The sequence below is a fragment of the Apium graveolens genome, chromosome 10 (genome assembly GCF_009905375.1).
Source record: "Apium graveolens cultivar Ventura chromosome 10, ASM990537v1, whole genome shotgun sequence".
Classification (NCBI taxonomy): domain Eukaryota; kingdom Viridiplantae; phylum Streptophyta; class Magnoliopsida; order Apiales; family Apiaceae; genus Apium; species Apium graveolens.
In genome coordinates, this window is record NC_133656.1 from 100,713,655 (window position 1) to 100,727,007 (window position 13,353).

At 36.0% G+C, this 13,353-nt stretch overlaps 1 pseudogene; it reads left to right on the plus strand.

The window, feature by feature from the left end:
* The first annotated feature begins 2,989 nt into the window (after nt 1–2,989).
* LOC141690804 (26S proteasome regulatory subunit 7-like) lies at nt 2,990–13,353 on the plus strand (annotated as a pseudogene).

The window sequence follows — 13,353 nt, forward strand, 5'->3', positions numbered from 1 at the left end:
TTATACTTAATTACAGCCATTTAAAGTCTACAATATTTATATTTGCGGGCATAGGAACAAGTTCCCAAGTGCCATTATCCTCCAGAGTTTGATTTCGTCTCTCATAGCTTGACAACATACTTCTTGTTTAACAGCTTGAGAATATAGATAGGGCACAAGACCAGTAGTAGTAGCAGTCAGAAATTTGGCATACTATGGGTTAAAAACATGATAAGACAAGTAGGATTGTAAAGGATAAGTAAAATGACTTGCAGTATGAGAATGCCCGTGCAGAAACGAAGGTAGACTAGTGTAATCTACAAATTTAGTAGGAACACGAAAAGTACGAGTAGGTCTAGGAACAGATATAACAGATGTAGGTGTAGGTACCAGGTCAGACTGACTAACAGCTGGAACTAAAGGAGGAGAAGAAGTATTATCATGAATTAAAGTTGATGCAGGTGTAATGGAAGTTACAGTTGGTACATGTAACTCAAGAAATGGAAACTTATCTTCAACAAAATAGACATCTCGAGTAATATAAGTCTTACAAGTATTCAAATCCATCACACGATATCCCTTTTGGCCAAAAGGATACCCGAGAAAAATATAAGAAACTGATTTAGCAGCAAATTTGTCTTTGGGAGGAGAAACTTTTGTCATATAACAGAGACACCCAAACACTCGTAGATCATCATATTTGGGAGGCATGTGAAAGAGCAACTCATGAGGAGACTTGAGCTGTAATAACCGAGAAGGAGTGATGTTAATTAGATGAGCAGCTGTAAGAATGCAATCACCCCAAAATGAATCAGAAAGATGAGCCTGTAACTTAAGAGATCTGGCCACATTAAGGAGATGCTGATGCTTCCTCTCAGCAACCCCATTTTGCTGAGGGGTATAAGGACATGATGTTTGTTGAACAATACCCGATGAGAGAAGATGATTACGAAGTTCATTGTTAGTAAATTCAGTACCGTTATCCGAACGAATCACTTTAATTGTAGTATGAAATTGATTTTGAACATAAGCAATGAATTGTTTCAGTAACAACAATACTTGAGTTTTATCCATAATCAAAAATGCCCAAGTACTCTTAGAGAAATCCTCAACAATTGTTAGAAACATACTATATTTGCCATGAGTACAGGTTTTGTAAGGATCCCAAAGGTCACAATGAACTAGAGAAAAAAGAGAATTACTTGAGGATGTACTAACAGGAAAAACCAGTCTATTTTGCTTTGCCTGATGACATACAGTACAGTCCCTAAACTGAGACAAATCACCAGTAGAACATCCAGGTAAATGTTGAAGAACAAAAGTTGAGGGATGACCCATGCGAGCATGCCATAGTTGAGTTGTGTGAGTAGTAGTAGATTGAACATTCATAGACTGAGAAGGAGCACTAGCAATAATAATAGTATACAACAATTTGTATAAGCCTCCATGAAGTTTACCAATCTCTATCTCCATCCTCAAGTGAGGGTCCTGCATAAGGCATTTAGAATCGGAGAAACTAACAATACAATTAGCATTTGCTGTCATCTTTGGAATAGAGATCAGATTACACTTGAACTGAGGAACACACAACACTTGTTGTAATGTAATGTTATTAGTTAACTGGAGTGTACCACAATGTGTAATAGGTGTACTAGTACCATCTGGTAAATACAAATGAGCTTGCATTGGAACAGGATTAAGAAGCAGATGTAATTGACAAATAATATGATCAGTAGCCCCAGAGTCTAAGATCCAATCAAAAGAATGTGCAAGTGTCGTAGACTGTAATGTATGAACAGATGACACAGAACAGAACACCTTACCTTGCAAATGAGAAGTAGACGTGCCTGCAAGAGGAGTGCTAGACACATGATGGCTTTGCCAAGGAGTAAGAGATTTAAGGCTGGCCTGAATCATTGAAGCTATTTGCTGACACTGAGAATCAGTGAAACCAGAAGTACCAGAGTCACAAGAAGATGCAGAGGAAACAGATTGGAAAGACACCTGAGCAACCTATTTACCATAATTGGTAGTATCTTTAGAATTAGATTCCTTGTGAGCAGTAGAAGAAGATCGAGGTTTAGGTTTAGGATGCCCAAACAAGCGGTGCTAGTCAGGATATCCGTGTAAACAGAAACATTTGTCACGAGTGTGACCATTGAGATGACAAAAATCACAAACCAGAACTGAATCAGTTGCAGATGCAGATTTGCGAGTAGCAGACATAGAGTTGTTACGAGACTTAGTATTGGTACTGTATTTGACATGCATAGCAACATTTTCAATTGGAACACCTTGAGTATGACAGCCTCGTTGTACCTCTTCTTGTAACAAGAGTGAATAAGCCTGACTAAGACTTGGTAGAGGTTTCATCATCAATAATTGTCCACGCACAGCAGTGAAATGATCACCGAGTCCCATAAGAAACTGACTTAACTTATGAACTTGCTCATATTCCTCCAATTTGATGAGAAAAGCACATTGACAAGATGTAGATAAGCATGTACATTGAGGCACAGGGGAGAGATCATCCATTTCATTTGTCAGAGTATGAAACTTAGTAAAATAAGCAGTTTTTGACATAGATCCTTGAGACAAAGACATTAACTCCTTTTTCAATTAAAAAACCCTAGGTAAATTGCTCTGTGCAAATCTAATAGCCAAATCATCCCAAATAGCCTTCGCCGTAGTCAAGTACACAACACTACTACGAATGTCAGGCATAATTGAATTCAACAACCAAGACACAACCATATCATTACAACGTTTCCACAAAGCATACATAGCAGAAGACTTATCAGGTATTAAAATTGAACCATCAATTAGACCTAACTTTAGTTTGGCAGATAAAGCAAGAGTAGCAGCACGACTCTATTGAGTGTAGTTATGTTCGGTAAGTAGTTGAGAAACAATCGCATTACCTGGATTGTCTCCGTTTTGAAGAAAGAAAGGATGATTAACATCAATAGTCGTAGATGACGAAGTTGTAGTGTGTGACGATGATGACGCCATGGTAGTTGATGAATTTGCAGATGTAAAATCAGTATGAACAAGATGTGAACTAGCAACAGCGGAATAAGATCGACAAGGCATGAGAAGAGGAGTATGTGAACCCTAGAAGATCGAGATGAAGCTCTGATACCATCTCAGAATATATGCTTACATGTTTTAATAATGAAGAAGAAGAGAGAATGTTTGTATATTTCAGATCTAAAAAAAGTTGTTACAAAATGAGCTGAGAAGCTCTATTTATAGACTTGACTATCTACTACATTTTTACTAACCAACACCTATTGCCACTACTTTGTATTTGACAGCTGTTGATAATCTGCCACATCACTCTCTTTACTAACAATCATCCATGCTCAACCACTGGATTGGTAACATCTCTACTTTCTATCCAACTTTTTTATACCACTGGATTGGTAACATCTCTACTTTCTCTCTCTTTTTTTCATCAAAGATTCCAGATGATGCCGAAAAATCTGGATTTAATGAATGGATTAACATGACTGAATCTGTAAGTTTTTTTGTTCAAATTAAATATTAGATATGCTGCAAGTTTGTTATCATCTCAAATTTCCCTTATTTAATTATTTTCTCAGGAGAAAGCTTCGTGGATTGAAAATGTCAATAATATGAAGGCTGGAGGAAAAACCCTATTCCAGCTTCGCTGTGAATATTATTATCTTTATTGATCAGTGTCTATTGTCTGTTGACTGATACAACACTAATTTGTTCGTAGTTACCTGAGACTTGATTAACTTTTTGTATTTGGATTTCAACAGTTTTAATTGTGATTTTGGATACTGGGGCTTTTTTTTATCTATGACTCGGTTTGTGATTCGGATCGGTTTATCAAGTGGTTTCATGTGGGAAAAGTGACACTTATTACCGGCCGAAAAATTGAGCCATAGAAATACGCAGGTTGTTGAGTTATTTATTGGTATTACCTATTCAATTTTAGGTTGTTGAGTTACCTATGCTTCACCCTGAGAAGTTTGTTAAGCTTGGAATTGACCCTCCAAGGGGAGTTCTCTGTTATGGTCCTCCTGGAACGGGTAAAACAATTCTAGCTAGGGCTGTAGCTAATAGAACTGATGCGTGCTTTATTCGTTTGATTGGAAGTGAGCTTTGTTAGGTCCCAATGTGTTTGTAGAAGGGGGGTTGAATACAAACAGTACCAAATAATCGAATTAAATGCGGAATAAAAAATGTGAAACAAAATTCAAGTTAAATAAGAATATTATTAAACTTGAAGGGTGTTACAACAACTGTATCGATTACAAGGAATTAATCTCAAATTAATTATCACAAATTTAGAATAAATTCGACATGAACTTTTTCTATTTTTGCAATAATTAGAATCAAATGCTAAACGCGATTTGAGATTAAGTTCTAGGGATTTTGATCCGCTAGATTGTTACACAAGAGCAAGATAAAGATTTCTAGTGGATTGGATTTAACTTTACAATCTAGAAATTTAATCTTGAAGTATGCAGATGAAAAGATGAAATATTTCTTCTTGTTTTTCTTTTCTGCTTTGTTCTTGACTTCTGTGTTCTGAATTTTTTGAGTTGCTGCTTCTCTGCTTCTTTTTAATCAACAACCGAATAAAATTGAATTGGCATGACAATCCTATAGCTGGCAAGACTTTCGGTAGGACAATGGATTGAACTAGCAAGACAATCTGAATGAACTAGCATGACAATCAGAATGAACTAGCAAGACAATCCTTCTCCTAGTGTAACTTTCGGTGAGACTATTGAAAATGACCTAGCATGACAATCGGTATGACAATCCTGATTGTCATGCTAGTTCATTTTCAATTGTCTTGCTGATTTAATGCAGATTTTAATCCAATTAAAATTCTGAAAATCATTAATATTAATTCAGAATTAATTAATAAATAAATTCAATTAATCAATAAATTAATCTTTGCAGATATAATTTATTTTCTTAATTAAATTATATGACTTAATTAATTAATAGAGAATTAAAACTAATCTTAAGCAGCAACCATTCTTCTGAAAATCTTCTGATAATCACAGTCAATTATGAATCAATTCCACCACTTCAACGTTGACACTCGATGTACTGTCTGGTTCATGAGTGACTAACTTCCGTGACGTTTCTTCATGTCTTGACTTTGACACTTTGATTTTCTTCAGATTAAATCCTTGTATTTAATTGATACCCTGACGAGATCTCTGTCACTTGATTAAATCCACGATCTTGATTTATATCACTGAGGCATGATCAACTTCTTGAACTTCTTCCAGTGAATTAACTCCTCAAGTCTGTAGATGAACCTTGTTTCTGAATCCTTTGACAGATATTACTTTGCGAGATCTCTCTGACGGTCGATCCACTATTTACTTATTACATTCTTATTTGAGTTGAGTTGAATCCTCGAATATACAAATAGGCCTATGACATATGACTTACAATCTCCCCTATTTGTTTGTTAGACAATAACACACAAATACCTAGAGGATAACTCAACTAACAAATAAGAAAAAGATATAAACATACATGCAAAGTAAATAGCAGAAAAGTTCTGGATGAGATTTAACATTTTCCAGATTCCAAGTAGATGTTCCTCTAGACTGAACATATCTTCAAGTAGTTCCATCTTCATTTGTACAACCACATTTCCTGTTGAGAAGCCCATATCTCTCTTGCTTCTCCCCCTATGAGAATCAACTGATTAAAGAAGATCACCTTCGTTTACCACCTCTCCCGTACAATAGGATCCGCAGATAAAAGCCAATGGTACTCCCCTTTTGAAAACAGCTTCTTCCCTTACTAGAAAATCACCTTGTGTTTACCACCTCTCCCGTACAATAGGATCCGTAGTTAAAAACAACAATGGTGTGGTGTAGTGTACATATAGGATCTTTTTCTTCCTCCCTGCTATTTCTCCCCCTTAGTTGAGGAATCCTCCAAACTATTACTTAAGCTTTTATCTCCCCCTTAAAGAAGGAATGTATGCCGTCGTCTGAAGGAGTTCTCATATTCACTTGGTTGGAAAAGAAATAACAAGTAGTTTCTCTTTCTTCCTCACTGTGAGTGTGTGATTCTGTTTAGTGTACCTCACATGAGTTTCACTCTTCTCTCCACTCGTGTTTACACTCTTTCTCACAAGTGTATCACTCCTCTCATAGCTCCATATTCCAGCTGTACCTGCAAGGAAAATCACCTTAGCCATCCTTAAGGAGGTCACAGGTGGTGCAATGGGAGTTCACAAATCCCCATCCTTGTTAAACTTGTCAGATAAATCTGAGTCATAATCTACAAGTTGCTAGTTTCCCTTTTAGGGTTCCAGATTTGAATTCTGGGAAGGTAAACAATGATCCAACGATTTTAGCATAAAGATCAAAGTTCCCTTCTAATGTATGTGAAGACACTTCTTTGTGACTTATCAGGTAATATCTGAATCATTGTCAACAAGTTGCCGATCTACACCTATGTCAGATCCACTATCCGCAGATGCATCCAGGGGATTTAAGCCTGGGGAGGTAGACACTGATCACTGACATATGGCTTTTGGATCAGTATCCTCTCCTAACACCTGTAAAGGCAATTGGTCCACTAACGAACCTTGAACAATCGAATCTGACCTTAAAATGGTCGAAACTCTTGTTTCCATCAACTCATCCTTTGTGTGTGTAACCTTTCCTTGTGCATTAAGAATTGTTTATATTTGAGGTGGTGACACTATATCGGATACCTTGGCCGACAGGCAAATTTCAATAGACGCACCCTGTTGAGAGAATGAATCTAGTAACTGTTTTTGTGCCTTTTCAACCATTACATCTTTTTGAGAAGATGTATGGGGGTTAGCAGTTATCTCGGTTTAAATACTACTCATCTATGTAGGAGACAGAGCTACTGGGTTGACTACAGAACCTTCCTTATGTGGTGCACTAGGCACTATCTCCCTCACGCTCATTCATACTACTTTTAGTGGTAAAAGAGTGTTGGTTGGTTCTGTTTTTGTGTTTGTCTTTACAGTCTGGGATAGATGTTGTGGGTTTTCAACCTCATGACTGTCAATGAAAGAAAGTCATAGGAGACTGAACCTGTATCATAGAACATATGGTAATAGAGAGAAAATGATTTACAATAGTGATTTCAAAAGATTTTACATGAAATAAGAAATCACTAATGTAGAAAGAAGTTTAATTTTTGTTTTTCAAAATGAATGAGTTTTTGATAAAACATTGATCACTTAGGGTAAAGTCTAAGTAATTCTCATTCATGTCAAAAGCTTACAAATATCTGCAACATAATGTTAACAACATATCATTGACCGATACTTGTCAAGTACTTTAGATACTAATTGTTATGTTGCATAAACAATATATCACTGCACATATAAAATAATATGATTGTGCTTAGTGATAAGATAGTTATTAATATGACGACTCTACTTATTCATATAAAATTATAACTTCTGTTAGAGTGCCATACCATGTCCTTGACGATTGCTTGAGCAGTATACTAGTTCATACCAACCTGAAGTGAGATTGTGAAGAAGAAATTGCATAGTCCAATAGATCTGCAGCTGCAAAGTCCATGAACTGTGGTGCACTGACTTCCTCTTTTAACTCACCAACCAGGAGTACACCTGTACACATCTTACTAGAGTACAATTCCAAGTGTAATGTGAAGCAGGTGCTTGATATGTCGTAATATTCCCAAGTCTCGTCACTGGTGCTATATGTTGGATACTGCATCCTGATAATAACCTAGCACAATATACAAAATTACAATGATAACATTCCCAGCTTGCAAACAGCCATATCCCTCAGATAAACCTTTGTTGTTATCTCCAAAGGTAACCAGGGGCCAGCTTTCTCAATCCTCATTTGATAGCAGGGCTCTATCTCCGGTCATATGTCTTGATGATCCACTGTCAAGAATCCACACTACCGGTTACACCTGTTTAATGCCCTGCACTTCAAATGGATTAGACCTTCTTCGGAACCCAAACTTGGTTGGGCCCGGCATACTTGTAGAATTATCCTTTGTCAGGAAAAACAACATTTTTAATTTTAACGATCTCAACATCCTCAATGACTGAACATTTGACCTTGTAAACAGCCTTAACAAATTTCTGTTTAAGCTTAGGCACAAATGTCTCCTTTCTAGCCTTAGAAGGACTAGCAGTCTTAGACCTATCATGCTTCTTGTTATTCACATGCTGACGAGTAGTACTCTTATCATTAGACATATGCTTACCATTAAAATAAGCATACATCATATTAAAAGCACAAGACATACAATTAGCAACACTACATGCTTTATGAGAGTGATTAACAGCAGGTAATTTATGCATGGTAGACATGGAATTATTGTTATCCAACTCATGTGTGTCTGAGTTAGTCTCAGTTGCTTTCATAACTTTGACTGGAACTTTCGACTCACTTGACTTGGAAACAATCTTCTCATTAGCATGATCTTCAGCACGTATTTCTTCATGAATAACAGAAGAGGTCGCATCAAATGGTTCAGCAATTGATGCTTTATAGAGGGGTTCATCAACACCCTTAAGCACATGTGGTACTTCCCTCCCTTTAGCACAGACATGAGGAGGGGAGTTTATGCCTAATTCTCCAATAGCAGCATTGTAATCATAACTTATTCCAGATGTTTGATTAACAGCTTGCTTACTGTAGAACTCTTTAGCCTTCGAACAAGAATTGAAGTAGGCTCTAACCTTAGTCTCAAGACCGGTGATCTTGTCTTTGAGAATAGTTTCGAGTTTTCTATAACAGTCAACTCTATTCTCTAGAAAAGATACCTGTTCTTTTAATTTGTCTTGATTAATGTGCACAAGTCTTAATTCATTGACCTCTTTCTCAAGGTCTGTGATCTGTAAACTTAACAGTTCATTATCACGACGTGCACAATCTAAGTTACCTCTTAGATGATAAACCATTTCAGCATCAGAAAGTTTTACCTCTATTCTTGACGATGAAGCTTTTCCATCAATAGCCATAAGAGCAAGATTTCCTTCATCTTCATCTTCACTGTCAGTATCATCCCAGCTTCTTCCCTTTGCCAGATAAGCCCTTTCAGAGTTCTTTCTTACTTGCTTTGGCTTCCTACATTCTGTGTCAAAGTGTCCCAACTCATTGCAGTTATAGCATCTAATGGTGTTTCGATCAACCATCCCTGTTTTGTACCCACCACTGCTGGTGTTAGAGGATAAAGATCCACCTTTCTGAAATTTGTTGTAGTTGGACTTGTACTTAAGCTTGGGATTCCTCCTGAATCTGACATGGGAGAATCTCTTGACAATTTGGGCCATTGATTCATCTTCCAATTTCTCCAGCTCTTCCAAGGAATAAAAATCATCACTTGATTGATTTGTAGTAGGAGGATCATATTCTGCTACTAACTCATTTTCCTCACCCTTGGAAAACTGTACCATTCTTTCTAACTGTTGAGATTGTTGTTGTTGTTGACCTTCAGCTACAAGTGCAGTAGATGTGCTGACCATTCTATCCTTCCCGTAGACTTCCTTCTGTTGAATCTGCTCCAACTCATAGGTTTTTAACACTCCATAGAGCCTGTCCAAAGAAATCTCACTCAGATCTCTAGCTTCTCTAATGGCAGTGATTCTATGTTCAAGATGAGCTGGCAGTGTTAAAAGGAACTTTTTGTTGACCTCCCTGATTGAATAATACTTTCCATTGATGTTCAGGTTGTTGATCAACGCATTGTACCTCTCAAACACTTCAGTAATTCCTTCTCCTGGATTTGATTTGAAATGTTCATATTCAGAGGTTAGGATTTCCAACTTGTTCTCCCTAACTTCCTCTGTGCCTTCATTAATCACCTCAATAGTTTCCCACATGTGTTTGGAATTTTTACAGTTCATCACATGTCTGTTCATCAAGGGATCAAGGGAATCAATTAATATTAATTGAAGGCTGGCATCCAAGGAGGCTTCTTCCTTCTCAGCAGGAGAAAAATCTTCAGGCTCTTTTGGATAGGTTCTAGCTTCAGTAGTCACCACACCATCTATTATTACCTCCGGTTCAATAACCATCGGAGTTTTTATACCCTTCTTTAACAAGTTTGAATATTTGGGATTTGCAACTTGTAAAAATAATAGCATCTTCTTCTTCCACATGATATAATTCTCTTTATCAAATTGTGGAATTTTAACGGTTCCAACTTTATGTGAAGTCATTATGAATTTTTGAATAAATAAAAATTCAAGGAGTTGAAAAATCACAAAAGTCTAGGATCTTGATTTGTTCGTTAATCAGAAGGCTCTGATACCAATTGTTAGGTCCCAATGTGTTTGTAGAAGGGGGGTTGAATACAAACAGTACCAAATAATCAAATTAAATGTGGAATAAAAAATGTGAAACAAAATTCAAGTTAAATAAGAATATTATTAAACTTGAAGGGTGTACAACAACTGTATCGATTACAAGGAATTAATCTCAAATTAATTATCACAAATTTAGAATAAATTTGACATGAACTTTTTCTATTTTTGCAATAATTAGAATCAAATGCTAAACGCGATTTGAGATTAAGTTCTAGGGATTTTGATCCGCTAGATTGTTACACAAGAGCAAGATAAAGATTTCTAGTGGATTGGATTTAACTTTACAATCTAGAAATTTAATCTTGAAGTATGCAGATGAAAAGATGAAATATTTCTTCTTGTTTTTCTTTTCTGCTTTGTTCTTGACTTCTGTGTTCTGAATTTTTTGAGTTGCTGCTTCTCTGCTTCTTTTTAATCAACAACCGAATAAAATTGAATTGGCATGACAATCCTATAGCTGGCAAGACTTTCGGTAGGACAATGGATTGAACTAGCAAGACAATCTGAATGAACTAGCATGACAATCAGAATGAACTAGCAAGACAATCCTTCTCCTAGTGTAACTTTCGGTGAGACTATTGAAAATGACCTAGCATGACAATCGGTATGACAATCCTGATTGTCATGCTAGTTCATTTTCAATTGTCTTGCTGATTTAATGCAGATTTTAATCCAATTAAAATTCTGAAAATCATTAATATTAATTCAGAATTAATTAATCAATTAATTCAATTAATCAATAAATTAATCTTTGCAGATATAATTTATTTTCTTAATTAAATTATATGACTTAATTAATTAATAGAGAATTAAAACTAATCTTAAGCAGCAACCATTCTTCTGAAAATCTTCTGATAATCACAGTCAATTATGAATCAATTCCACCACTTCAACGTTGACACTCGATGTACTGTCTGGTTCATGAGTGACTAACTTCCGTGACGTTTCTTCATGTCTTGACTTTGACACTTTGATTTTCTTCAGATTAAATCCTTGTAATTAATTGATACCCTGACGAGATCTCTGTCACTTGATTAAATCCACGATCTTGATTTATATCACTGAGGCATGATCAACTTCTTGAACTTCTTCCAGTGAATTAACTCCTCAAGTCTGTAGATGAACCTTGTTTCTGAATCCTTTGACAGATATTACTTTGCGAGATCTCTCTGACGGTCGATCCACTATTTACTTATTACATTCTTATTTGAGTTGAGTTGAATCCTCGAATATACAAATAGGCCTATGACATATGACTTACAAGCTTGTTCAGAAGTATGTTGGTGAGGGTGCTCGCATAATTCGCGAGTTGTTTCAGGTTACAAGATGTCAAGATGTTTAGTGTCCAAAATCTCTCGTACATGTTATTTAAAATACAACTAACACATTTTCTTTTTGGCAGATGGCACGATCAAAGAAGGCTTGCATAGTGTTTTTTGATGAGATAGATGCAATTGGAGGTGCACGTTTTGACGATGGTGTGGGCGGAGATAATAAGGTTAAGCGCGCTTGAGATCATAAATCAGCTTGATGGATTTGACGCTCGAGGAAATATTAAAGTTCTGATGATGACAAACAGGTTAAGATCGCATCTCTTGTATATAGCCGATGAATTGTACTCGCAAGGTTGGAACCCAAGCATTTTTTTCCACTGGGTTGGTCTTTACTAGAGCTAAAAAAAATAAAATTGCCAAAACAATAAGAGACAAAATTTGTCACTAATGTCTTCCACATCAAACTCATTACATTAACATCCGTTGTGTTTGGATTTTCACTTTTAGTCACTCTCACGATAAATTAAAATGTACAGGGGCTAGTTAATTTTAGGTTACTGCTTGAGTTTTCAGGCTGTAAAGATTGATAAATAAAAAGGAATTGAATAGAAGTAGAATGTATAAAATATAGAATATAGACACAAATAGAATAATTAGTAGAATGAATCAAATGTAAAAATAATCAAAGAAATAGATTAAGAAAAATAAAAACAGTTTATCTCAGCGTAATGATTTAGGTCTTTGCCATTGTAATGTGTAGTTAGGATGTCGATTACCTATTTTTCTGGACTTCTGAACTGGTTTATCTGTAATTGTAACTTGCCAACTGTCTAATGATTTGTTTGTTCCAGGCCTGACACACTTGATCCAGCGTTGCTTCGTCCTGGGAGGTTAGATCGTAAAGTTGAGTTTGGCCTACCTGATCTAGAAAGTAGGACGCAAATGTTTAAGATCCATACACGTACTATGAACTGCGAAAGGGACATCCGATTTGAATTCTTAGCTCGTCTTTGTCCAAATTTGACAGGTATGACTTCGTCCTATATGCTTTTCCTTACTATGTTTTAATTTGTTCTGGATATTTGACTAATTTGCAAAGAACTGATGTATTACATAAATTAAGCAAAAAGTAGTGGGTTTTTTTTTGTATTAGCAGGCTTTTCAAAATTAGATCTATCTATGATTACACGTTTGTAAACTATAAGATACAATACAGACATTGTGACCAAGCTTCTATATATTGAATAAAATTACAAACGATGGACCCCTCTAAAGATGCACATGGCATTTAGTGGCATGTCTAAATATAGCACATTCTAGAGATGCAAAAACAAAGTCATTGTCCAAGAACAAGCTTGTATATGTATACCCGAAAAAAATTCCGCAAGAGAGGGAGCCTTTCTAAGATAAACCTGACATTTTACCCAAAGAGAAACTAAGAGTTAAAACACAAGTATGAAAGGGTTGGCTTGCATTGTTTATATTGAATGAATGACTGTTATCGAGTCTGCTTGTAGAAGGTAGGAATATATTCTTCTTCTTTTTTCACATATAATTTATCATGTGAATAATACACGTTTTTGTTCAGGAGCGGATATAAGAAGTGTATGCACAGCGGCTGGTATGTATGCTATTCGAGCTAGAAGGAAAACTGTAACAGAAAAGGATTTCCTTGATGCTGTGAACAAAGTCATCAAGGGGTATCAGAAGTTTAGTGCCACCACCAAGTATATGGTGTACAATTGA